This window comes from Schistocerca americana, chromosome 3, assembly GCF_021461395.2.
Source record: "Schistocerca americana isolate TAMUIC-IGC-003095 chromosome 3, iqSchAmer2.1, whole genome shotgun sequence".
NCBI classification, from domain to species: Eukaryota; Metazoa; Arthropoda; class Insecta; order Orthoptera; family Acrididae; genus Schistocerca; species Schistocerca americana.
Window position 1 is genome coordinate 247,913,871 of NC_060121.1, and position 27,736 is coordinate 247,941,606.

The following is a 27,736-nucleotide window of genomic DNA, read 5'->3' on the forward strand; positions in this document are numbered from 1 at the left end:
GACACATTCTGAGACATCAAGGGATCAGCAAAGTGTATGGAGTAAAAGTCGTAGAGGGAGGCCAAGAGATGAATGCACAGGATACAGTAGTATGTAGAGGTCTATAAACCCGGTCTTCGGACTGAAGACCAGAACAGTAACGTAGCATAGTAGGTGAGAAAATGTCCCTGACACCTTTGAGCAACATTGACAGGTCTCAGTAGCAAAGTGCGTACTACTGCAAGCTAGAAAGTGTCATCTGAGGTTGCTATGGATACGTATGCAAAATCACTCTACATGACTGACTGAGGTAGACTCGCGAAGCAGCCGCATCAAGCGTACCACAACCGTCAATGATCATTTCTCAACGACTTTATTATAGGGCTTTTCCAGCTGGTGCTGCGATGGCCTGGAAACATGACTCGTCAGCAGGAGACGAAAGGAAGACGCGACACACATTACTGACGTGTCAACAGTTCGCTGCCCGACAGCGATGACGTCACTGCTCTCGCTTTGTGTTTCTTAAGAGACGGCAGTGACATACTTCTATGGTCAAGGGCAATGTGTTAGCCTCTTGTACGACAGGTTACGGTCGCGGTCCGATGCTGCCGAAGCATTTAACTGCGTCCTTGCGAAGTCCGGATCACTGTGAAGCGTAATAGGAAGCATTTGTTACGCATTGTCAAAACAATGGTAAGTCAAATAGTATCTGCACAACACTTCATATGTCTTTTCGGCTTGAGACCGGGTGTATTTTCATTCCATGCTTTGGCGATTTGCCTTGTGGCTCGAAGCGGTGTAGCTGGACCCGAAATTCAACACAATTATGTACTGTAGCTTTACTCCAGGACAAGTTCAAAACAAAGTTCATGTAGACGCAGACAGTGACGTGGTCGATGTCTTAGTTCTCTCGGAATGTTGCATGCTCCGTTCATGTCATTCTGCACAATGGACCACACCGATATCAAGTAAACAAAGACGTTTCTTCCCAGAATTAACCGAGTAGTGTAGAGAGGTGTACAAAGTAACATCAGTCGATATTCAGGAGAGCATGGACGCCAAAAGCCTGCACTGAGACATTATGTAATGCCTACCACAAATGAAATTATGCATCGTAACTCGGAAACAGAGCATCTTCAGAAAAAAAACTTTGTTTAATATTTCACTCTTATTTTGATCCATATATTACACGCACGAAGGATGTACAGTCACTTTTGAATAAACGTGTGTAGTTTCATTATTAAATAGAACAAAAACACGAAACAACACAACAAGAGACCAGGGATTGTGCAGATGTAAAAATAGCATGGTGATATACTGAGACCGGGTTCCCGGGTTCGATTCCCGGCGGGGTCAGGGAATTTCTTTGCCTCGTGATGACTGGGTGTTGTGTGATGTCCTTAGGTTAGTTAGGTTTAAGTAGTTCTAAGTTCTAGGGGACTGATGACCGTAGACGTTAAGTCCCATAGTGCTCAGAGCCATTTGATATACTGAGAGGAGTTGTTATGACGTCACAAACGTGAAGCCGCCGTCCGCCATGTCAACTGCTCCAAACAGAAGCTTCCGATGGCAGTGTTTTGATAAAAAATTCGAGTCTTCATTTTTTTCATTTACAGGTGCACTAATGCTTCTGATTGTAGTCTAAGGCGTAAGATCTCATTCCACCCATAAGTTAAACCGATTTTCTCTTTTATATACATGAATTTTTGTTGCGCTCATCACTTTTATTGCAGTGGTTTCACTTCTATCATTCTACTTCAGTTTTACTATCAGTCCAACTCCAGAAGCTCCGCTGGTGAACGCCGTGAGAACGAAAGATTGGAAACCGATAAGACACAGCAAAATTTGTTGTACTCGGCATTTTCGAGAAGAAAAAAATAGACTAAAATCAGCTTCATCAGTCCGTTTTAAGGAAAAAGCATAACTACGAAAGCAGTCTTTTCACGTCGCATAATTCTTTTCTTGGTTATTCTATACGTGTAACAGGAAAAAAAGTACACTAATGAGGCGAAATGTGTCGCACTACACAGTTAAATATATTTTTAAGAACTGAAGAACGTATGAAAATGCCTTCCTCACACCGTGTTATTCACGAAAGCACTGTAACTTTAACAGTCCAAACAACTGTTGCCTGCACATGACACAAATTAAGAAAAAGTAACAATGGAAACAGAAGACCACTAATGGTTTGGGGTATCTAACATGGCGGCACCGGCTACAGAGCAACGTACAGCGTAAATCTGTAGCGACATTTCCCCTTACTATACCTCCGTAAGAAACACAGTGCATCGTAAGTCAAAGAGCGTTACCGGATTACATGGCGAATCAAAGATACACATAACATGTATATAAGTGTTAACAATCTGTATATCCTTTTTTTACATATGATAATTACAGCAAAGATATGGAAAAAGAAATACCAGTCAAATGTCTAAAAGTGAGAAATGAAATATATTAGGAAAACATTTGACATATCTTTCAATGGTGCTCAAACTGAATTGTCTACATAGTTCACCAGACAAATATCCTCTAGTACTCTAAAAAATTCGGAGATTCTAAAAAAGTTACACATTCAACTTTAAATTCTCAAACGGTACCTCATTTTCTGAACTTTATTTTAAGCATCATTCAAAGTCATGTCAAATGTTTCACCAACTTATGTTATTGCTTAATTTTAGACACACCTTTCACAAAACATTTGAACAGCATTTTTTTAATTTTTTAAAATCCTTTATTAACATTTAAATACCACATCAATGTAACTGTTTATACGCAAAATATACCTTAAATAAACTTATCTCGCTCGAAGATGTTAACTTTCGATTTTTCGTGCACTCTTACAAAATTTAAATTTATAATACATCTGCTTGTATTTAATTTCAAGTATTCTGTGTGCCACGACATTTTAACCTGCTTTTATTATATTTTTCCTGTCATTTTTATGGTACATAGATTTCTACTTACTTTATGATATTAAGACGAATACGATTTAAAATCGAAAGAAAAAGTTTTACAATAGACTCCACATTTTTCAGTGCTGTCACACATACAATTATTTATTGTGGTGTTAAATTTTTGGCATTGCTTTTATTACTACTTATTTTTCTCCCTATACTGTCATCGCTATAACGATTAACTTTCTCGATTGTTTTGCTGGCGGCAACATATCAACGCACTGCCGGCAATACAGTCTGCGGTGCCTTGCTGCTTCATCCTTGACGGTACGTATTGATAACCACATGCCATAATAATAGAAACGTAACGCGGCCTTTCTGGTACATCTCTTGAAGCCAACGTCTCTATGGAAACAGTGTACCTGAAAGTACCAACAGCTGCCTCAAGGCAGCGATTAATTACCTATCGCATTGGCTCTTTTAATTTGAAATGTCCACAGAACTATTATCAATGAACCGATATATTTATCTGTAAGCTACTTTTCGTATAATGTTATACAAATACTTTTTTATATTCCTCTTATAATTTTATTCGTTTGTTTGAACGTATCTTATGTCAGTCATTAGACATTGGTTGAAGCTTATGTCATGCGGCAAAAGTGCGCGTTTCCACTCTTTTTAACCTGTGGCAGATTACCCATCAGCAGCAGTAAACGACCGTGACTGCACGCCAACTGTTCCGTGCGCCGCCGGCTGCAGCCATCGGGATAAATGCTACGTTATTTTACCTCTTGTTGGTCTGACTTTTATTCGCACACTTTGTTAGTTTGTGACTTCCCTATTTAATTTAGCACACTCTCTATCTTTACAGAGCGTTAGATCTGAAGATGTCCAGCACAAAGGCGGAAACCAGTCATCATTTAAAAAAATTATTTTTGCGATCAGGACTGTTTTATTGATTGCCAAAATAGCTATTTCTTGAGGAGATGAACTTTCGAAACTTCACCTACTCAAGAATATTTCAGTTTTCTCTCAACTCACAAATTAACTTTTCTTCCAAGCAATTAAATAGTTTTTTGAAAACTAAACCTCAAGCTGGTCAATTTGATACCACTTTTGCCCATTTCCCACCCTTCATTTGGTTCTGAAAATTCGGACAAAAATCCATTGTGTACTTTCTATGGAGTCTTGTTTTCGCTGTACTCAACCATTTGACCAGAAAGAAACGTTTGACCAAAAAATTTGAAAAAAATATATTTCATTAGATTTATATGTTGGTGAATCGGATTAGTAATTTGGAAGAGGAGTTAATGTTTTCATGATTTATATCATTAAAGAGTGGATGTGTAATAGTTGTAGTTGTTGTTATTGTGTATTCTCTAGAATACTTATGAAGTTTCTAAGGAAATTGATTGCCATGGTCTCAACTTTGTCAGTTTATACATTTTACCAGTGTTTTTTGTTGTGAAAAAAATTTATAGGTTTTCAGAGGAGTTCATAAACTAAACAATCTGAGTCTTGTGTCTGCTTTTACCACTGTCTGTTTTATATGGTTGTTCCTCTTAAGGTCGCTCTGGATAGTTACACCTAGATATTTTACGGCAGACGCTGTCCCTAGCTGTTTGTCATTAACAGTGTAGCTGTAGAGTAGTGGATTTCTTTTCCTATGTATGCGCAATACGTTACATTTATTTACGTTCAGGGTCAACTGCCAGAGTCTGCACCATTCATTAATTCTCTGCAGGTCGTTCTGCAAATTCTTACTATCTTGTGGCGTTGCTACTTTGGTATAAACAATTGCATCATCTGCGAATAGCCTTAAAGAGCATCTGACACTTTCTGCTAGATCATTTGCGTGTATTATGAACAGCAACGGTCCTATCACACTTCCCTGTGGTACTACGGATATTACCTTTACATCTGTCGATTTAGTTCCGTTAAGAGCGACGTGTTGAGTTCCATCCGAAAGAAAGTCCTGAATCCAATAGCAGGTCTGCTCCGATACTCCGTAAGCTCGTATTTTTTTCACTAAACGGCATTGCGGGACGGTGTCAAATGCCTTACTGAAGTCAAGGAACATGGCATCAGCCCGAGCGCCGTTGTCCGCTGCGCTGTGGATCTCATGGAGGAACAGAGCGAGCTGAGTTTCGCACGACGTGCACAACGAATCCCGATGATGCGAGATGGCTAGGTGGCTACATCAATATTAATATAAAGTTTGTACTTGGCTTTTGCAGTGGCGTGCCCTTCAGTTTGCGTTGTGTTCTTCTTTTACCAGGTTCGATTGTTCCGCGAAGTTTCCAGTTGAGAACTGACACTGATTTCTTCAAATAAAGTAACAAATGTATTTTGTGTTGTTAGATATGAAGTTTTATTAGGGGAGAGCTTGATACGTACCCAGTTTATACACTGAATCACTGCAGTTGGTGTTGCAAAATATGGTTACGGAGTCAATTACACATACGTCTGCTGTATGGCAAATCCACCACAGAAGTGTCTCTTGCTTCAGAAATGTTTGAGGCCTTTGAAACATGTCTAAAGTCAATTGGTCGTTGAGAAAACTAGTTTCGGATTAAAGTGTTAAGTAACGTTTAGAATAGACCTTAGATTTAATATACATGTTGATGCGTTTTGTACATAAATCAGATATTATAGTGTCGGTGCTTAAATGTGCATATGCGGTTTTACAAATATTTTTCTAAGTAGTACGTGTAATTTGACTTGCATACTTTGATCTTTTCACCATTAATATTTTACTATGTTTTCAGGTCTGTGGTATCTATCGTGCTATTTTAATATTTGAGGGTACAAAATTATAAGTGAAGTTTTGAATATGATAAAGATGTGAATCAGTAGTGTTTTGAATTAGTTATTACAACGCCGTATTCTTCGTCGCCAGAGATTTCTAATGAGATAAAAACTTCAAAATAGGTAATTCGTTTTTGAATTACGAACCTTCACACTTTTGGTGTGAATGAAATTAAATGTGTTTCCAAATTTTGGTGGGTTTGAAGGTTTTTTACGAGCCGTGGTATATCCCAGACTAGATTGATCATCATTACACTTTCCTGTCAGTTGGTATTTCATTCATAGCAGGGATTTGGTTCAAATGATTCAAATGGCTCTGAGCACTATGGAACTCAACATTTGTGGTCATCAGTCCCCTAGAACTTAGAACTACTTAAACCTAACTAACCTAAGGACATCACACACATCCATGCCCGAGGCAGGATTCGAACCTGCGACCGTAGCAGTCGCGCGGTTCCGGACTGAGCGCCTAGAACCGCTAGACCACCGCGGCCGGCGGAGGGATTTCGGCTTATCATTAACTGTTACTAAATGAAAAAGATTACTGCTTCTTTTCAGTCAGTAAACACATTTCATCATTTCAGATAGTATTGAAAGGATTGTTATTCAAGTTACGAATGCTATAGTGCAAACTTGTCAACCGCACTTACTGACGCCACGTTTGACTAGATTTTTTACGCGGCTACCGTGTTGAATGAAAGTCAGAAAAGTGTTAGATAGTCAACAACGTCAAAAGCTTTTTATAAGTCTACAAATGGTATAAATATGAATTTGTCTTCCTTGAACCTGTCTTGTATAAGTAATAGGGTCAGTTCGTACATATTTCTGGGACCTAAACTGACCTTCACCTAGATAAACTTCTACCAGTCGTTTCATTCACCAGTATGTAATCCGTATTAGAATTTAGAACCATAACTTACATAGGTGAACAAGGACCCCGCCTCCGTTTTCGAAGTCAGTCAGCCTTTAGCGGCACATCGGTTCGGACGGTGTTTTCGTCCCTGGTGCACGTGTGCGCAAGAGGTGTTTACATTAAGTGCGTAGCGGAGTGCTGCGGTAATCATGGCCTTGTCGTTTGACAAATCGACACTGAAATTTAGTTTTGTTAACGAATATGCTCGACCGAAGGCTTACGAGATAGGGCGTTATTTACGGGACGAGGTAAAAATCGAACCTGACGTTATAGTTGAAGTACAGTTATTTATAGTCAGCAGCGTGGTCTATGCCAAGCTCATCAATGAAACGGCATGTGACCAACTACTACTCCGAAACCGACAAGGGAGAATGTTGGAGAAATTACGGTTGAAAACCCTGGCATTTGAAGTGCCAGAAAAAATGGTGACAAACGCCCTGCGTCCTTACGCAACGGTTTTATCCCACGCGGCTGAATAATGTGCGAGTTTAAAAACTTTTCCTGTTCTCATTGTCGTCAGACAAATACGGATCGAACTATGAAAACATGTTCTGTCATACCTGTACATTGCTGGTTGTAGGGCGATTGTCATCTATGAAGGACAACCAAGGGCGTGCTCTGGGTGTGGGAAGGAGGGACACGTACGTTCTGAGTGTGCCCAACGAAGGTTGTTACAGCTGCCACGGGATGATCCACCTCTCACACCGCATCCGACTGTGCTCCCCATGACCTATGTTGCGGCATTACGCGATGACCTACGACGGCTGACAGAAACTTACCGGAACGTAGAGACAGAGGCAGATAGTGGCGAGCCAGGAAGGACGACGTTGCGCTGGACCGCCTAACCTCTTACAGAACGGCCTCTCTTCGGTGCCGCTTGCGGCCCTTCAGATACGGCACTTTCAGACGTCGATAATACGACGGCGCGAAATTCCCAAGTCTCCCACGAACATCAAGAGGCCATGCTGACCTCTGATTCCGAGGCCCGGCACCAAAAACAGCGATCACCAAAACGCCGGAAGAAGCGCCGCCTCACAGTGGAGAACTAACAACCAGATTCAGCAGGCAATGGTGCGGCGTTTTCGGCTACAGAGCAGTCAGCCATGGATACAGAAGAACGGCCTCGCGTGGATGCAGGTTCGGCCAGCGGGACGCCGAAAAGACCTTCTGATGACGATGCTCCAGAAACAGCAGAGCTTTCCGACCGATGGCAACAGGCTACTGAGGAGGGTTCGGCGCCTACAAAGCACGACGACGATGGGGGATTGATCACAAGACCCACCCCAGTGGGGAGCAGATGATGCTAGAGGAACTGCCTCCACACACTCTCCCGGTGTACGGAAGAGCGCACTGAATAACGGCAGACCACATGAGGGGACACCGGACGACGTTAAAAAGATGGCAGTTTTTGCACGGAAGAATTAGCGATCGCACGACGTCCTATCTACGTTGACAGCCATGCAGCAAGCTTATCGGATAGGGCCTGTTAACATTAATAACATTGGGACGCCGGTAAAAATCAAGATGCTCAGTTACATGATAAGAGGTGCAGACTTAGATATAGCGCTGTTACTGGAAGTTCAGGTGCTTCCCCTCTCGGAGTTTACGATATTTACTGTTCCCTGTGTGACGATAGAGGCGTTGGCACTACTATTGAAGGAAGGGATACGTGCAGATGAAGTAGAGTATTTGCCTTCGGCTCGTGGTACGGCTGTTGCCATAGGTGGAATACGTTTAATCTATATATACGCACCGCCAGGCTCTGATAAAGAGCAGATTTTTCCGCCCATGAGGTTACACTGTTGTTGTTCCATAGACGATACGAAGCCTGTATACTCGGCGGAGATTTTAATTGTGTGCTCTAGAGGAAGGACCAACATCCTAACTATACTAGCCAAGAACTTATGGAGCTGGTCAATGGGATGGAATTAGTCGATACATGGGAAGTATCGCAACCAACCGGGATACACATTTTTCACGAGCCACTTCGCAAGCCGTTTGGGTCGGATCTATATTTCATGGGAGTTATCGACGTCCACGATAGACGCAGAAATCTGGCCGACCGTGTGTACAGACGATGAGGCATATATTAGTGCGGTTAACCTTGCTATACAGCGAGTATGGAGACGGAGGGGTGATTGGAAAATGAACGTCTCCGATCTACGTGATGCAGAAAGCCGACGCATGGTGGCGGACACGTGGCCCGGCCGCCTCCGTCGACGAAATTCTTATGGTTCTGTCCTACAGTAGTGGATGGAGTGCGAGAAGCCTGCTTTACGGAAGACGTTAGTAGGATATGCGGAGGAGGTTTCTCGATGGCAGCGCACGACCACTGACTTTTACTCTATGACCCTCCGGGAACTGTCCGCTCAACCACCTACATCCGAACGTCAGACAGCAGTCGACAAAATCAAGGCGAAGTTGATAGACCTTGCGACGCTTAGGATGGCGGGTACGTTGCGACGCTAAGGATGGCGGGTACGATGATACGCGCAAGGTCGCAGGACTGCCTGTCCAACGAAGTTCCCTCGATGCATTACGTGACGAAGAAAAGAAGAAGGACGTTAATACGTGAGATCGAACTCGGCGGTGGCAGTCGCATTTCAACACAAGGAGCGTAATGCAGCCGTTCACGAATCATTTTAGTAGATTCTATGCGAGCGAGGGTGCTGGAAACGTTCTGGAAGTCCCCAAACGCGTTCTGTGTGAAAGGGGAACCGGACGCCTTATCTGAAAAGCTGGAGGAAACGATTACATGAGGAGCTCCCAACAAGTCCCCAAGCCCAAACGGATTCCCGTTGTAATTTTACCGTGCCTTTGTGACCATTATGACACAGATGTGGTTAAGCATGTTTAATGAGCTACTGCCATAAAATTCACGGAAGGGCTAATGATCCCGATACCCCAACCTTGTGATTATCGTCCCTTGACCCTCCTTAATAGTCACTACAAGATCTTTATGAGGAATACTGGGCAGCCGTATCGAAACGTCGCTGGTGGATCGAATACATGCCGATCAGACTTGTCTTGGCGGCATCAGTAATATCCACACAGCCTTGGGAGACTATCGTGACGTCTTCGCCCTCGCGGCTGCATGACACCTCCGCGGGGCACTGCTTGCTGTAGATTTCGAGCATGCCTTTTATCGATGGATCATTTGTACCTCACGGCGGTGACGAACAGCATGGGTATCTCGCCATTATTGACCACTGCAGTGATGTGCCGGTTGCACGGCGCCAGATCAGCGATGATGATCAACGGAGGGAGAACACAGCATTTTAAGATCTTAAGATCCGTCAGATAGATCTGCCCCTTGTCGATCCTCCTATACGCGATCGCCTTAGAACCGTGTCTCGCAGGCCTTCGCTGCCCACTTACCGGGATCTCCCTGAGGTATCTATCATTCAGTGTTGAACATATGCGGATGATATTGTGTTCCTCGTCCGGAATGAGGAGGAGACTTGATCAGTACTGGATTGGCTACAGACGTACGGGATGGCAGCTGGCAGCGAGGTCAACTTTAGAAAATTACAATTCATGCTTGTGGGGCGTGGACTAGAACCAGGAACGGATGGATCCTTACCTGTGGTGCAAACCCTCCGATGAAACTTCCTGGCAGATTAAAACTGTGTGCTGGACCGAGACTCGAACTCGGGCCCTTTGCCTTTCACGGGCAAGTGCTCTACCAACTTAGCTACCCAAGCACGACTCGCGCCCCGTCCTCACAGCTTTACTTCCACCAGTACCTCGTCTTCTACCTTCAAAACTACAGAAGCTTTCCTGCGAACCATGCAAGACTAGCACTCCCGAAAGAAAGGATATTGCGGAGACATGGCTTAGCCACAGCCTAGAGGATGTTTCCAGAATGAGACTTTCACTCTGCAGCGGAGTGTGCGCTGATATCTGCCAGGAAGTTTCATATCAGCGCACACTCCGCTGCAGGGTGAAAGTCTGATTCTGGAAACCCTCCGATGTTTAAGTATTACCATTCATAAGGAGACGGCAGGAACGGCAGCGGACAACTATCGACCACTGTTGCTCAGAGTCTGTCCGTCAGTACGAATAAACGCCCTACGATCGATGGATATGCTGCAGCGAGTTTCGCTCGTCAACCTTTATCTCGCTGCCATGATGTGCCACCTGACACACCTTCTCCCCTTATCGCGTACGATGGCTGTGAGTATTCAGGCGATTTTTGGATACTACGTTAGCTTGTGGACGATGTGGCCTATTCTACACCTTATTTTGGATCTATGTGACGATGAAGTGCTGATTATGCGCTTATCACTTTAGGACATGGTCTAAAAACAAGATCTGAGGATGGTCATTACGGAGTGAAACCGGTCATCGTCTAAAGAATTGATATTGCGATCAAAGACTGGAATAAAAAACATTTGACAGTATTGGATCACTGTTTGTATACGCGACCATTTCGCAGTTGGTGATCTGGAATGTTAGTTTACTTTATTACATAAATCATAAGAAGATTAATTTAAGTTTATACAGCTCCTTGCCACATGAGTGCTTTGTAATTTACAACGATCACTGATTATTATAGCATCACTTGAAGCACTAATTAACAAATTCTTCTCTTGAAGCACATTTCCGTGTTAGACTTAATTATTTCCTTAATCCTACTTGTTTTGTTTTGTTTTGGCTCTGGCTCTGAGCACTATGGGACTTAACATCTATGGTCATCAGTCCCCTAGAACTTAGAACTACTTAAACCTAACTCACCTAAGGACATCACACAACACCCAGTCATCATGAGGCAGAGAAAGTTTTGTTTTGTTTTAGGGCGCAAAATTCTACTGGGGTCATACGCGCCCAAGTCAAAAATATAGAACACGAACACAGAGAGGAGGGAAACGACTATATGTCGATCCCAATGGACAGAATAGGAGACAGCTAAAAACAGACACGTGGAAAAAGGGCTAAAAAACTTCATACAAAAGTGGAGGTGCAAAACTAAAAATTAGATGGCCTTCGCCATATTGCTTCAGCGGATAAAAAGTAAGATGATATAGATTGCTTTATCTGAGGTGACGAACTGGGGCAAAACGCTTCATTCTCGGTTCTGTATTGACCTCCATGTGAGTGTTCTGCATTGCTGAGAGACAGTCATGACTCTGTTCATCCTCTCCTATTCGACTGCAGCGATACATCCCTAAGCTCTAAGGTATCGATGCGCATTGTTGACTTTCGTGTAGCACCACGATCTCTGGGCGATACCAAAGATTTTATCGGTTTCTATGCAACATGGGGCACCCATTTGTTATCCAGGTGCAACATACAGCTGAGTGCAGACATGAGCTTGGAAGCTTAGCGAAACTATTACAAGAATTTGGCTCAGCAGTAACCCCACCATCTGCAAAATTCCCTGTTAGGTCTCACAGTTACCAGTACGCTGGAGGGGTCAATCCATGATCCTATGGTCTTTCTGCGTCAGATATAATCTGTAGTCTTCCTGTTGTGATGTGTGTTCGTGAACCGTTCCCTGTGTCGTCGCTGCGCCTGTGGACACCGACTGTGGTTGTTTACTCCGGAAGGTATCAGGCAGGTGCGAAATCCAGAGGTGTTGATCAAGTGATGAACTCGTGTCGCGCCATTGCAAGCCTTTCCTAATTGGCGCCATCTGTGCGACCTACATGAGAGGCGTCACAAGTGGAGCCGCCTCGGGTAGGCGACACCCATTAGCCCGCTGTCGTCTCACAGCCATTTTCTAATTGCAATTAGGGGGACGTCAAGCTAAAAGTAACCCTTCTGACTGATGGTTTATCATCAACAGTGTAACGAGCCCTTCACCCCATGAGACTATGTGCAGAGATTTGGAATTTGACCCAGGGCCGAGGTGCGGGTTCTGGTGACCACATCTCCTCCCGTTGTTGACCAAACATTGAAGATAAAAAATTTCCCACCAACAGGATTGCAACCATTTCCTTCCGGATAGGGCGCAAGTGTACCTTAGCGACCCTAATGTTTTTAGAAACCAAAATCTGAGTGTAAAGCGAAGTTCTTCAGTAAATTCAAATACCATTGCAGAATAAAATACTTTTTGTAGTCTAACATCTGCTTGAATAATGTGCTGCTTCCTGTAAACTAAAATTTTCTTCGATATGCGAACAAAAAATAAGTCGTTTTCTTCTTGTGTATGAAGATCAGAGGAGAAAATCAGGTAAGTATACTTCTTTGTGGACTAATTTTAAGCTCTATTAGCGTACTTTAAGGTCTGCTTATAACAAATACTTTAGGGGAGAAAGAGGTTAGTCAGAGAAGTACTGAATATTTTTATATAAACGTACAACGGTAACATACACATACATAGATAAAATATGGCACGCCCAGCACCTGTCGAGGAAAATGGCACAGTGAATCGTACTCACAACGGATTTTTTGCTTGTTTTGAGTTACCCATCCTGCAGTTAATGAAAAGAACAGTCGTTTTTCCTTCAATTCTGTCCTACCATTAAACCATATGCTCAGTTTCATTGTGCTTCTTATTGTTTTCGGGGCAACGGGCAATGTGTTTGTTGGTGCAGTGTTGTAATTAGTAAGCCTTCGTGACCAGCGGTATATTTACATCTTATTTCCTTCTTAGCTGCGGGATGCTGCAGGACTGACATAAATATTCACATGTTTACATCTGCAAATGGTGCTAAAGGACGTAAGTAACACGGAAGGTGAAGAGATGCACAGGCGACAATTAAATGAGCAGTGTAAAGTTTCCAGCTATAAATAGTCGTGTTTTGACAGTATTCAGGTATCAGAAACATCTAAATAATTAAAAAGTTTGATATGTTTGCACCCCTGAATCCGAAGATTGCCACTCTTCACCACCAGTGATCTATTAGTACATTCGAAGTAATAAATAACGTTAAACTGTTTGCAATAAGCGAGGAAATAAAGTGTTTTCATGTTTATGTAATCACTTAAAGGCCACCCAGCTAGCCACGCAAACATTGGTGTTACACTCGTCTGGTGTGAGACGTTCCCGGGGGTCCACTGGGGGCCGAATCGCACAATAACCCTGGGTTCGGTATGGGGCGGCGATAGGGTGGGTGGACTGCTGTGGCCTGTTATGGGCGGGACGAAGCCTCTCCGTCGTTTCTGGGTCCCCGGCTTAATACAATACAATAGCTTAAAACCCCAGAGTTAAAGAATGTGACGTTATACATATAATTTGCTATTACTTTTATCCCAGATGAGGTTCATGCCACACTAGTTTCCACTGTCTTCTATTATTTACTATAAAAATGCTCGATACAATTAAAACATGTACATTTAGTCTCACACATGTGTACTACTGAAAATAGCGGAAGGTTTCGAGATTAGGTTTTGAAATTTTTCTCTTGTAAAATTTACTCACATCGACTTGACCGTCTTTTCTCCTTATGGTCTTCATGTGTGATATGAAATAGATCTTCTTCATTGGGGAATACACGTTCGCTTCTTCTTACTTTGAGTACAATAACTCAAGGGAAAAGCTGAACGAAACGAAAATAAAGTTTTAACCAAATTTTCTCTTCCATGAGTCAAGGGAAAAAGGAAGGGGCTTGGGAAAGGAAATGAGGTGAGGATACCACAAACGGAGAATATCGAGAAAGGAAAGACTATAGAGGCGTTTATATACGGACATTATCATGGTAGTGTACGAGAAAAATGAATTTATGAGGCGCGTGAGAAAAGTGATGGAACTGATTTTTTTTTATATCCCAAAGCTTTTATTTTTTTTTTTTCAAACAAAAATATTAAACTCTTCAAATCAGTTCTCTTCGGCAGCTATACACCGCCAGAGTAGTTGTTCCTAGTCTTGCTAGCAGCGCTGAAAGCCATCAACAGGTAGGGCCACTGCTCACTCTGCCGGTTTGTCTCAGGATCATAGTCAAAAATGCAGGATTCGTCACCTGTGATCACACAACTGAACCACTGGTGGTGATTGGCAGCCCTCTCAAGATGATCAACTCACACGTTTGTTCAATTGTCCCTCTGCTTAGTTGTGGGGTTTTTCGCCACCATTTTGGCACAAACATTTCCCACGTCCAAAACTTCGCTCAAAACTTGACGTACTGTATAAGTCTGTGACGGGTAATCAGTCATCCTCATTGTTAAACGTCGGTCTGGTCTCACAAGAGCACGCACACGTTCGACATGAGCGTCTTTTTTTGAAGTTGAAGATCCCCCTGAGCGAGGTTAATCTTCAGCGTGTTCTCGGCCTTCCGAAAATCATTTATGCCAGCGAAAATCTTGTGCTCTGCATGATAAATGCTCCATCGAGTCCTGTTTCAACTTCTCGTAGGTTACACTCGCGGATTCCCCAAGTTCAACAGGAAACTTGATGGCATAACGTTGTTCTAAACTCCGCTGTTTCCATTTTCGTAACACACAACAAAAACAAAACTTCATTAATGGTTCTCTCAAAAATCGCGTGATGGCTGTGTGGAGCTGAAACTCGACTGTGCATCTGGAAGGAACACAGATACAGTAGCACAGTGTTGCCCGATCACTCGCAGTTTTGTCGGACTCATTACTTCTCTCACAGACCTCGTATGTAATAAATGTTCAAAAATGGTTCAAATGGCTCTGAGCACTATGGGACTTAACTTCTGAGGTCATCAGTCGCCTGGAACTTAGAACTACTTGAACCGAACTAACCTAAGGACATCACACACATCCATGCCCGAGCCAGGATTGAACCTGCGACCTGTAGCGGTCGCGCGGTTCCAGACTGTAGCGCCTAGAACCACTCTGCCACCCCGGCCGGCAATAAATGTTCAGTTTGCTTTGCTGTTACGGGTCTGCAGTCTTGGTACACACGGCATAGTACACCAGGGTACTGTAGCAGTACAGTGATGGAGTGCAGATGGCCTGAGCCGTTTTGTTTTGGCGCCTATATCCGCATGCTATAGCACTGTGTTGCAGGGACTTAATGTGCGCTAATACTACAGACACAGACCTCAAAACGGACAAAACATAGTCCTCTCACCTGTTTTAAGTGATAATCAAGGATTTACGATTAGCATTTTCAACTGTTTAGAGAAGGTTCCTACTAGTGCACTGACGGTTCATTAAATGCTAGTACTGGGTGTTCATTGGCACGATAATACCATCAATGGTAAACGGTGTTGTCTAAAGAGGATAATAAAGTGTGTCGCCAGTCACACATAGCGCTGGTGAGCGGAGAGCCGGAAAAAACGTCATATCTGTTTCATAAAATTTCGGGAGAACTACTGGATGTCTGTCACTTCACGCCACGATATTTCGGTGCAGACTCTTCTAGTAGTCTTCAGGTGAATACTGAAGAAAATTCTCTGAGCTCCCTTATTTAACAAGGAACCCCATGAGTGCGAGGTCACAAAGGGCCACTGATGTTTACGGCACTCAATGTCCCACATATTGTCAGATCCCTTAATCGGGCAGGTAGGTTAGAAAATTTAAAAAGGGAAATGGATAGGTTGAAGTTAGATATAGTGGGAATTAGTGAAGTTCGGTGGCAGGAGGAACAAGACTTCTGGTCAGGTGACTACAGGGTTATAAACACAAAATCAAATAGGGGTAATGCAGGAGTAGGTTTAATAATGAATAGGAAAATAGGAATGCGGGTAAGCTACTACAAACAGCATAGTGAACGCATTATTGTGGCCAAGATAGATTCGAAGCCCACACCTACTACAGTAGTACAAGTTTATATGCCAACTAACTCTACAGATGACGAAGAAATTGAAGAAATGTATGATGAAATAAAAGAAATTATTCAGATTGTGAAGGGAGACGAAAATTTAATAGTCATGGGTGACTGGAATTCGAGTGTAGAAAAAGGGAGAGAAGGAAACATAGTAGGTGAATATGGATTGGGGCTAAGAAATGAAAGAGGAAGCCGTCTGGTAGAATTTTGCACAGAGCACAACATAATCATAACTAACACTTGGTTTAAGAATCATGAAAGAAGGTTGTATACATGGAAGAACCCTGGAGATACTAAAAGGTATCAGATAGATTATATAATGGTAATACAGAGATTTAGGAACCAGGTTTTAAATTGTAAGACATTTCCAGGGGCAGATGTGGACTCTGACCACAATCTATTGGTTATGACCTGTAGATTAAAACTGAAGAAACTGCAAAAAGGTGGGAATTTAAGGAGATGGGACCTGGATAAACTGAAAGAACCAGAGGTTGTACAGAGTTTCAGGGAGAGCATAAGGGAACAATTGACAGGAATGGGGGAAAGAAATACAGTAGAAGAAGAATGGGTAGCTTTGAGGGACGAAGTAGCGAAGGCAGCAGAGGATCAAGTAGGTAAAAAGACGAGGGCTAGTAGAAATCCTTGGGTAACAGAATAAATATTGAATTTAATTGATGAAAGGAGAAAATACAAAAACGCAGTAAATGAAGCAGGCAAAAAGGAATACAAACGTCTCAAAAATGAGATCGACAGGAAGTGCAAAATGGCTAAACAGGGATGGCTAGAGGACAAATGTAAGGATGTAGAGGCTTATCTCACTAGGGGTAAGATAGATACTGCCTACAGGAAAATTAAAGAGACCTTTGGAGATAAGAGAACGACTTGTATGAATATCAAGAGCTCAGATGGAAACCCAGTTCTAAGCAAAGAAGGGAAAGCAGAAAGGTGGAAGGAGTATATAGAGGGTCTATACAAGGGCGATGTACTTGAGGACAATATTATGGAAATGGAAGAGGATGTAGATGAAGGTGAAATGGGAGATATGATACTGCGTGAAGAGTTTGACAGAGCACTGAAAGACCTGAGTCGAAACAAGGCCCCCGGAGTAGTCAACATTCCATTGGAACTACTGACGGCCTTGGGAGAGCGAGTCCTGACAAAACTCTACCATCTGGTGAGCAAGATGTATGAAACAGGCGAAATACCTTCAGACTTCAAGAAGAATATAATAATTCCAATCCCAAAGAAAGCAGGTGTTGACAGATGTGAAAATTACCGAACTATCAGTTTAATAAGTCACAGCTGCAAAATACTAACACGAATTCTTTACAGACGAATGGAAAAACTAGTAGAAGCCAACCTCGGGGAAGATCAGTTTGGATTCCGTAGAATCACTGGAACACGTGAGGCAATACTGACCTTACGACTTATCTTAGAAGAAAGATTAAGGAAAGGCAAACCTACGTTTCTACCATTTGTAGACTTAGAGAAAGCTTTTGACAATGTTGACTGGAATACTCTCTTTCAAATTCTAAAGGTGGCAGGGGTAAAATACAGGGAGCGAAAGGCTATTTACAATTTGTACAGAAACCAGATGGCAGTTATAAGAGTCAAGGGACGTGAAAGGAAAGCAGTGGTTGGGAAGGGGGTAAGACAGGGTTGTAGCCTCTCCCCGATGTTGTTCAATCTGTATATTGAGGAAGCAGTAAAGGAAACAAAAGAAAAATTCGGAGTAGGTATTTGTACAGAAACCAGATGGCAGTTATAAGAGTCAAGGGACATGAAAGGGAAGCAGTGGTTGGGAAGGGAGTAAGACAGGGTTGTAGCCTCTCCCCGATGTTGTTCAATCTGTATATTGAGGAAGCAGTAAAGGAAACAAAAGAAAAATTCGGAGTAGGTATTAAAATTCATGGAGAAGAAATAAAAACTTTGAGGTTCGCCGATGACATTGTAATTCTGTCAATGACAGCAAAAGACTTGGAAGAGCAGTTGAATGGAATGGGCAGTGTCTTGAAAGGAGGATATAAGATGAACATCAACAAAAGCAAAACAAGGATAATGGAATGTAGTCTAATTAAGTCGGGTGATGCTGAGGGACTTAGATTAGGAAATGAGGCACTTAAAGTAGTAAAGGAGTTTTGCTATTTGGGGAGCAAAATAACTGATGATGGCCGAAGTAGAGAGGATATAAAATGTAGGCTGGCAATGGCAAGGAAAGCGTTTCTGAAGAAGAGAAATTTGTTAACATACAGTATTGATTTAAGTGTCAGGAAGTCATTTCTGAAAGTATTCGTATGGAGTGTAGCCATGTATGGAAGTGAAACATGGACGATAAATAGTTTGGACGAGAAGAGAATAGAAGCTTTTGAAATGTGGTGCTACAGAAGAATGCTGGAGATTAGATGGGTAGATCACATAACTAATGAGGAGGTATTGAATAGGATTGGGGAGAAGAGAAGTTTGTTGCACAACTTGACCAGAAGAAGGGATCGGTTGGTAGGACATGTTCTGAGACATCGAGGGATCACCAATTTAGTATTGGAGGGTAGCGTGGAGGGTAAAAATCGTAGAGGGAGACCAAGAGATGAATACACTAAGCAGATTCAGAAGGATGTAGGTTGCAGTAGGTACTGGGAGATGAAAAAGCTTGCACAGGATAGAGTAGCATGGAGAGCTGCATCAAACCAGTCTCAGGACTGAAGACCACAACAACAACAACATATTGTCTAGCATGCAACAACAATATTAGCCGCTAATGACAACAGGTGGCGGGACTGGCAAACAAGACATTATACCTAGGACAACAGTTGTCAAAGTTGACATTTCGTCATACAGGAACTCAAGAAATTTCTAAGAGTGAGAAAGAAGTGGCAGATGAAATATTAGCGTTTCCGCAAGATGAATCAGTGGAATGTATGCTGTCGTATACCCTCGACTGTGTGGACATTGTACGTGAGGAGTACAATGATGACGATACGTGCTTAAAAAATGAAAGTGATACTGAACAGATTTCGAGCCACGTAGTTTATCATCTTTGTCGAATAGGGGGCCACAAATCCCATCTACAGTGAAACGTAGTAACGAACAATCGTTGTCCAATGAGGGGTGCTCAACACAATTACGTACACGGAAAGTCAGCCGCAGCATAGGAAACAGACATATAAGAACAGATTTTGAATAAGTCTGTCGTAATATGACCATGTAGTGCGTAAGAAAAACTACTAGGGTGGACAAGTGGCACTTGTTACAGAAACTGTTGTTGGATGCTCGATACATGCACATGGTGTATGTAAAGGATGCTCATGATAGTGACCTACGTAATACACTGCGCGCGACATAATGACGGTGAATTCAAGGGAAGCAGTGAATGGTTGCATAACTTCAAACAGTGCTACAGAATTGGAAGAAGTAAGATAGCGAAATTTCAAACAAAACGTCAACTTAACGATGCACAGCAAACTACGGAACCGGCACGAAAATTTGTAGATAAGACAAACTTATGTCATCGTTCAGAAAAGAATTTGTTTGCAGCTCCGATCAACCGTAATTTGAGTAGGAAACGCATATGAAAAGGACCCTTGAAATTAGAAGTACCAAGAGAGCATCTAGATCAACTAACATCAGTGCCTTAACGCATTCTTATACAATTACGCCGAGTGTTAAGCTGGATGTTAAATTGGCTGGAAAGTTATTTATTGTGCTGCGAGAAGTTGGAGGTGTTCTGTCCCCTACGATTCTTTCTCATGTGCGTAATCTTGCAAGGGCAGTGGGGAATATTTACATTACAGAAAGGAAGAGTACGAAAATCAGCATAAGAGAGCTACAAGTATGATACGAGCAGTGTTTTTGATCAATAGCTCGTCAAAATAACTTGCTTTTGCTTGATTCCTGGCCTGCGTATAAAAATCATACTCTCTTAGAGCAAACTATCCCTCCTGAAAATTGTATGGGATTGCAGTTAATTCCACGTGGAACCACTGGACAAATTCAAATACTGGATTTTTTTTTTCCGTGCCTACAAAATATATTATCGCAGTATGTGCAGCTACGCCGGTAAAGGATAGCCAGTTTCACGATGAACAAGACACACTATTTCGCATTCGGTTGCATGCCATCACATTCCATCTCATCAACCTATTACACGAATATGATTCTGTATGCATTCTTTGAGACTGGATACCTTGCTGAACAGACTGCACGATTTGTACCTCCCAAGGAGTTCGCCTTCGACCTTGATGGTGTGAACCTTTGTGGTCACTATTGCCCGCCGTTTTTCATTCTATGTTCAGGGTGCATGTTAATGATTTATTTTGAACATTTCTTGAATGTCGACAATGTCAGTTTTGTGAAGTGTAATGCGCACATCCCGTAGAAGATTGATCTTTGCATCTCCCGGACACTCATTTCCTGTCGCCCTCCTGATGCACATGGTGACTCATTAGCAGTTAATATTTTTCGTGGCATAATTGTTAACACAGCACCTTCAAATGAGCCTTACTAAAGTCTGAACTTGTGACCTCGCACTCCAGGGGTTCCTTGTAAGATCCCACCGGCACATGCGTGGTGTATTCAGTTGGTGTTGTGCATGCATTACTTAACGCATGCTGTAGTGAAAGCTCGTCGATATCAATTCGACTGTCTTCCCACGATAAAATCGCAGAACGACATCGTTTACGAAGAGCACGAAGTTTTTCTGTGACAGGATTCCGTGCAGAATTTAACTGGAAGCCGCCGTCTCGATTCATAAGGGACTCAGACAGACGTATTTCCATTGATTCAATGATGATAAGAGCTACAGAAGTTTGACATATGAGCCTCAGTTTTTGTTCCATTCTTCTTCATCAGGTGACCAATGGAAATACAGTGTTCAGCGACTGCGCTCTTACTGGTTTGGAGGAGGAGGGTACGCCGCTGATTTTCTTCAATGCGATCCGGCACAGTGCGCGTAGTTTTCCCTGTATAACATTTGCCGCATTCGCACGCAGTCCTACAGATATCTGCCTTGCGCAGCTCTAAGTCGCATTTGACAGATCCCAAAACTGTCGATATCTTAGAAGGAGGATGAAAGATTGCTTTAACATTGTATATTCTTAATATTTTGTCTATTTTCGTTGAAATATTCCCAATTTATTGTTTTTAAGGCCTCATCCTTCCTTTGTTCTGTCATTTCTACGTCTGTAGCTCTATCTGTACTTGCTGAGACATCATTTTCCCACGTGACTATGGCCAATCACATGATAGTTGGATCTATCAAACTTTACACATATGCCTACCAACATCGCAGTGCAGTGCACAACCATAGGGTGGCTCCCCGACAGAGTACATTAAGGGCGAATACCTTGGTAAGCTTTTGGTGCTGGTTGCATGCGATAACCTAACTGCTGCTGCTCGAGCGTATGCTTCACAATACCTTCAAAGGCGCCATCACGATAAGAATGTCTTTCGTAGCCTGGAGCAACGCCTTTGTCCACAAGTAAAGAACAGAGATCGTTCCAGGTATGAAACGTCCCCTTTGAACAATTTATACACGACTGTGCTTAAACTGACACACAATATTTTTTTTAGCGCAACGCAATCTGACTTTCAAAAATCCCTACCAAAAAAAATGGCCCTGACTAACATTAACCTATGCGTTTGACAAATCGCTTACCTCACAAAAATCTTGGTTACTCCCACTACTGCAATACAGCCAGCGCCACTACTGCCAGCTAAATAAAAGATTCAAACTACTGAAGGCACTAACTACTGATAGGGATAGTTAGCAAATGAAAGATATTAATAGAGAACAAACAATGTATTTACCTTGATATCATCATATATAAATATAGCAGTTCATGACAAATTACAAAACTCCGCCATCTCTCTCCACACATCCATCACTGCTGGCGGCTCACCTCCAACTGCGCAACGCTACGCGCTGTTCACAGCCAGCTGCCTAACACTACAATGGGGAGTATTACAACAATGCAAAGCAGCCACAGACTGCACACAGCACAGCCAGTGATTTTCATACAGAGGTGGCGTTACCAATAAAACAACCTAAACAGCCTACTTACTTCGTTAAGAACGGTAAGTGACCTTGACGTAAAGCGTTTTTGGCACCCAGCTGAGAGGTAGTGGTCTGACAAAAGAAAGCCATTAGGTGCAGAAAAAAAGAGGCCATTATCCTCGCCATTGACATTCCTTTGGAGAAAGCATTGCAAATACGACACGCTCATTACTTGGAAAGATACATCTGCACACCTGATTATGAGAAGCGTCTTTCTATGAGAGTTGAGAGAATTTCTACTAACTTATGAAATGTCACATGACTATTGAATGATATTTTTATGCTTTGCTTTTCATAGTTGCTTATTTCATTTGATATCTAGTTTCCAGCTGTGTTGCAGCATTGCTTTTATAAAATAAAATGCATTTGCTAATGTGAACACTTTCTGTCAAAAGATCTATTAAATAATAATTTTGTGATCCACATTCTTCAAAAAAGGAGCACTTGGAAAGGAAAGAACAATAAGATGGGACTAGTAACAGTAACTGCATACATAATATTCTTTTCAAGTACATGGTAATATTTTTTTTACAATAAGTTGTTGTGGTGCACCACTTTAATTACATAGACATTAAGATGTGATTATACATCTCCCTTGTCTGCATTGTTATCTTTAGTGTACTATTTTTTCTGCTTGAGCTTTGTCATGCTTAGGTATACGTTATAGCATTTACTGCTGCTATTTGCCAGGCATAGTGCTACTGAATTTTAATTTGTGTTACTCTGCTAAGCCAGATTTATTTTTCTTGTTTGCTGCACAGTGCCTCATATTAGTTGTAATATTGCAATTGCTTTGCCTATTTAAATTTTTTATCATTGATGTTTGTGTTACTTGTTTTGTGCTGCTGCATTGCCTCGTCCCTTAGTTTAGCATCTGAGCTCAGTAGATTTAAGTTAGCTTAAAAGGGGGTAGACTATACAAGAAACTAACTATGATGAATTGGAAGAAATGCATTGAGAAGATATAAGAAAATGGTTTGGCCAAAAAAAAAGTAGTGTACAGTGGAGAAAAACTATTTTGAAAGAGGATGTGAACAGAATACAGAAAGCAGGCTTAGATAGTACTTTTGGGAATAATGATGAACAAAGGGAGATCTCCATGCAAAATGTTACACTGAAAACAAACCCTGTCCTTTCCTTTTGTGTTATCCCAATACGTGTTTGTGTACCCTTGTGTATTTGTTTTCTTCCTGTCTTTGTGTACTGTTTCATAGAATCTTTTTTTCTCTTCTAATACTAAGCTACATTCACTATGATGAGGAATACTGTTATCCTCAAATATAATTTGCACTAATACTATGTTATTTACTTTGTAAAGATGTTGAGACATTATTTATTCTGTTTTGTTGCTCATATGTGAAGGTGATGTTTCAAAAGTTATTCTGATCTTTATGTATGTACTTATGTCATTATTTTTGTAACACTGATGTAGATGTTATTTCGATTCTTTTGTAAAGCCCGTATTACTACAAATGTTATCTGTATTATTATGTTTTTAATGATGTGTTTTGTACCTTTGTTATTGTGTTCTTATGTTATACAATTGTAATTGACACCAGTTCATCAAATTAAGTACCTTGTAAGTTCCATTTCACTGCACACGTTTCTGTTGGTCATAGTATATGGACAATAAGTGAGAAGTAGGGACTGTTAGTGTTTGCACGTGTGTTAATAATTCAGCAAGAGACTGGATAACAGCATTGCTGGTTCTAAGGACATTTCAAACAAATTTTTTGTGAGTGGACATGTGGTGATTTATGGACTTGCTATATTCTCCGCAAGACTCTTCGATGGTGATTGTGCACCTGCACATTTGCAACAGGTGGCTGCTGGCCGTCTCTACAAGGACTACAATGGGTCTACATCTTTGATGATCCATCAATACCATTATTTCTACAAGGACTGCAGTGGGTCTGCATCTCTGGTGGCCCACCAATACCGTAATCTCTACCAGGACTACAGTGGGTCTGCTCTGTGATGACCTACCCACCAATACTCTTCAAAACTTCGACTGACTCCGCTGTGGGTTTGCTCTATTGTGGCCCATGACCTGTCTGCATGTCGAGAGTCAGCACTGTCTTTCCGTTGGAAGGACAACACTACTTCTTCAAGACTGCATGGAAATCCACTACTTCTGTGTGCAATTTCTTTTACTAATGAGACTTTGTGAAAAAAAACTGTAATTACTATTATGATGAATGATCAGGACTGTCTTTATGGACTGTGACAAAATTTTAGCTTTTGACCAACATTGTATCAATAACTGTGTGCATTTGATTTCTTTGTTATTGTAATTATGAAAAATTGTTTCATATCATTATTGGGCACTGCCCAAAACAATTTGTAAAATTTTTTGTTGGGAGCATGGGGGCTATGTAAGTAGGCTGTTTAGGTTTTTTTATTGGTAGCGCCACCTGTGTGAAAATCACTGGCTGTGCTGTGTGCAGTCTGTGTCTAGTTTGCATTGTTGTCTGCCATTGTAGTGTTGGGCAGCGGCAGCTGGATGTGAACAGCGCGTAGCGTTGCGCAGTTAGAGGTGAGCCGCCAGCGGTGGTGGATGTGGGGAGAGAGATGGCGGAGTTTTGAAATTTGTAAGACTGGATGTAACTGATATATATATTATGACTAGTAAGGTAAATACATTGTTTGTTCTCTATTTAAATCTTTCATTTGCTAACTATGCCTATCAGTAGTTAGTGCCTTCCGTAGTTTGAATCTTTTATTTAGCTGGCAGTAGTGGCGCTCGCTGTATTGCAGTAGTTCGAGTAACCAAGATTTTTGTGAGGTAAGCGATTTGTGAAACGCATAGGTTAATGTTAGTCAGGGCCATTCTTTTGTACGGATTTCTGAAAGTCAGATTGCGTTGCGCTAAAAATATTGTATGTCAGTTTAAGCACAGTCGTGTATAATTGTTCTAAGGGGACGTTACACAGGGCTAGGCGTACTCCACAGAGGACGCGATTCTTGAAACGCATTACCAATCACCTCGAAGAAGTACCCGTGGAGGATAACGAATATTTTATAAATAACGTGATATAGACAGACGAATGTAGCTTCAATCGTAAACGTATTTTCAACTTCTACAAAATCCATTATTGGTCCGAGCACACGTCTAACGCCAATGAACGTGGTTTCCAGTTATGTTTTGGCATAAACCTGTGGTCTTGAATCTTGGAAGGAGTGGTTTGGGCCCTCATCTATTGCTAGACAAGCTGAATGCGCCCGTGTATCGTAGGTTTCTTTACAATAGTTTACCCGACGCGTCTTGAATTACGATAAGGAATCGAGCGCCGACCACCGTGTGTGACATTTTCCTGCACCCTGTATATTTCAGTATTACTATGTGAGATCCATCTGCCTTAATATAATATATTCTGTAGATGATGGACCGTTGACCGAAAGTAATCATCGTTATCATCATCATCACTGTAAAGTTCCAGTTTCCTGGTTACTGTTAATGAGCTTCTCTCACTTTCTTCTATGCATGTATAGCCTGCCACGGAGAACATCATCGACTGTCCTTCCTGTGACAACGATATGGTCCTTGGTTATATCCATCCAACAGGTTATGGGTCTTCATACTAAAGCTGTTGAAAAAATATCGATGTGTCGATATTTTTTCAAAAAATGTGGATATAGATCGGCGATATCTTTTTCACCGATTTGTCGATATCAAAACTGCAATATGGAGTGTCGATACTTTTACTTTATACTATTTTTTTGCGCAATTTTCAGTAAATGTTTGAAATTGTTCTTTTGAAATGGTAGTAGGACATAATTTTACTTTCACTATGTGAAGGAATCTTACTGCTTTTTGAGCTTTCATCACATCCAGTCATTCTCTTTGACTGTGTGAAGCAACAATATAGATGACACAAAGAAGAAGACCAGTTGCAATCGGGGGGAGGCGGTCTGAATGGAATAAGATTTCCGATGTGAATATCTAGCACACCAGTTGCGTTAAAAAACAATTTTTAACGCAACTTTCTTCATATCGGCTATCTTTAAAGGCAGTTGTTGAAACTGACGAACAAAAATCTAAATGGAAAGATTGGGCTTTGCGGTTGGCGGAGGCGTGTGAGGGGACATGCTGATGTAATCGGCGCTACCAACAAAGACACTGCAAATTTAGCTTGACCATGCAATTTTGACACTACAATTGCTAGGTCGCTAGCGTTGGCAGAAATGAAATGCCAGGGAAGAAGACGTAAAGTGTTCTAGATAAATCCGAGATGTGACGAAACCGAACGACGGACCCATGGGACACCTTTTATTGTGCCACTTACATGCGGGTACCATTGTTAGCAAAGTGGCTATCGCCAAGCGTTAACTTGGATCGTTTCCTTTTCAGTTCTTGCTCTAAGGGGGATTAGCAGGCTGCTAGTTTGTTGACGTACAGAATATCTAATAATAAATCAATACTTAAATATACAGTTCCAAAACTGGCAGTATATTTGCAATGTGCGTCCGATATTTATTTTTGGCCAGTACATCGATATTTTTATAGCAATATATTGACATATGGATAATTTTATGGCCGGTAACGACATTTTTTACATATCGATGTATAGGATTCTCGATATTTTTGATAATATCAACAGTCCTACTTCACACATGACGTGTTCCGTTCCTCTCTCTTTCCAGATTTATTCGGACTCTTCTTGTAGGCTCCAACTTCATTACATCCCACATGTGTCGATTCGTTCGAAAATGGATGTCCTGATTCCGGCTTTATTCCTTACCTTCTCATTCCTTAACTTATCCATTTATTACTTCTTAGTAGCAGATCTGAAGAACTTCATTTCTGTTGCCCGGAGTCTCCCTTTGCGAGGGTGCGTGCTTCGATACCATAGGTCAACGCTGGTATGAAGTGGCTGTCGAATATCACTGATTTTACTTTTTTAGGACCGTATCGTCCCATTAAAAGGTTCTGACTTGTTGATAGAATTGAGAACCCTTTTTCACTCTGCTGGTAACCCTCCTGTCTAATCAAATTATCTCTAGAGATCATGCTCGCGAGATACAGAAAACTGTCCACACATTCCATCTGGTCGTCAGCTAGTTTCGTACTTGTGGGATGTTCATCTCTGTTAAGTGCAATTAGCACTGTTTGTCTCGCTGATGTAGAGGTAGTATTGTTGAAACTGGGGTTTCCACACTTTGAGTCTGGTCTGAACCTCCTCTTCTGTTCCACCCCAGATCAAGACACCATCAGTAAAGGCAACTGCATCGAGTCCAATAAAACCTTTCTTTTATCTTCTTTATTATACAGCCCACAACAGTGATGAACACTAGTAGTGACAGTGCACTGCCTTACTGAACTCAACACTAGTTATGAAAGCATAAAGATCTGCCCTCTCCAACTTGTACGCAGTGTACTGGAGCTTGTCTGTGCACCTCTGTTTCCGCCA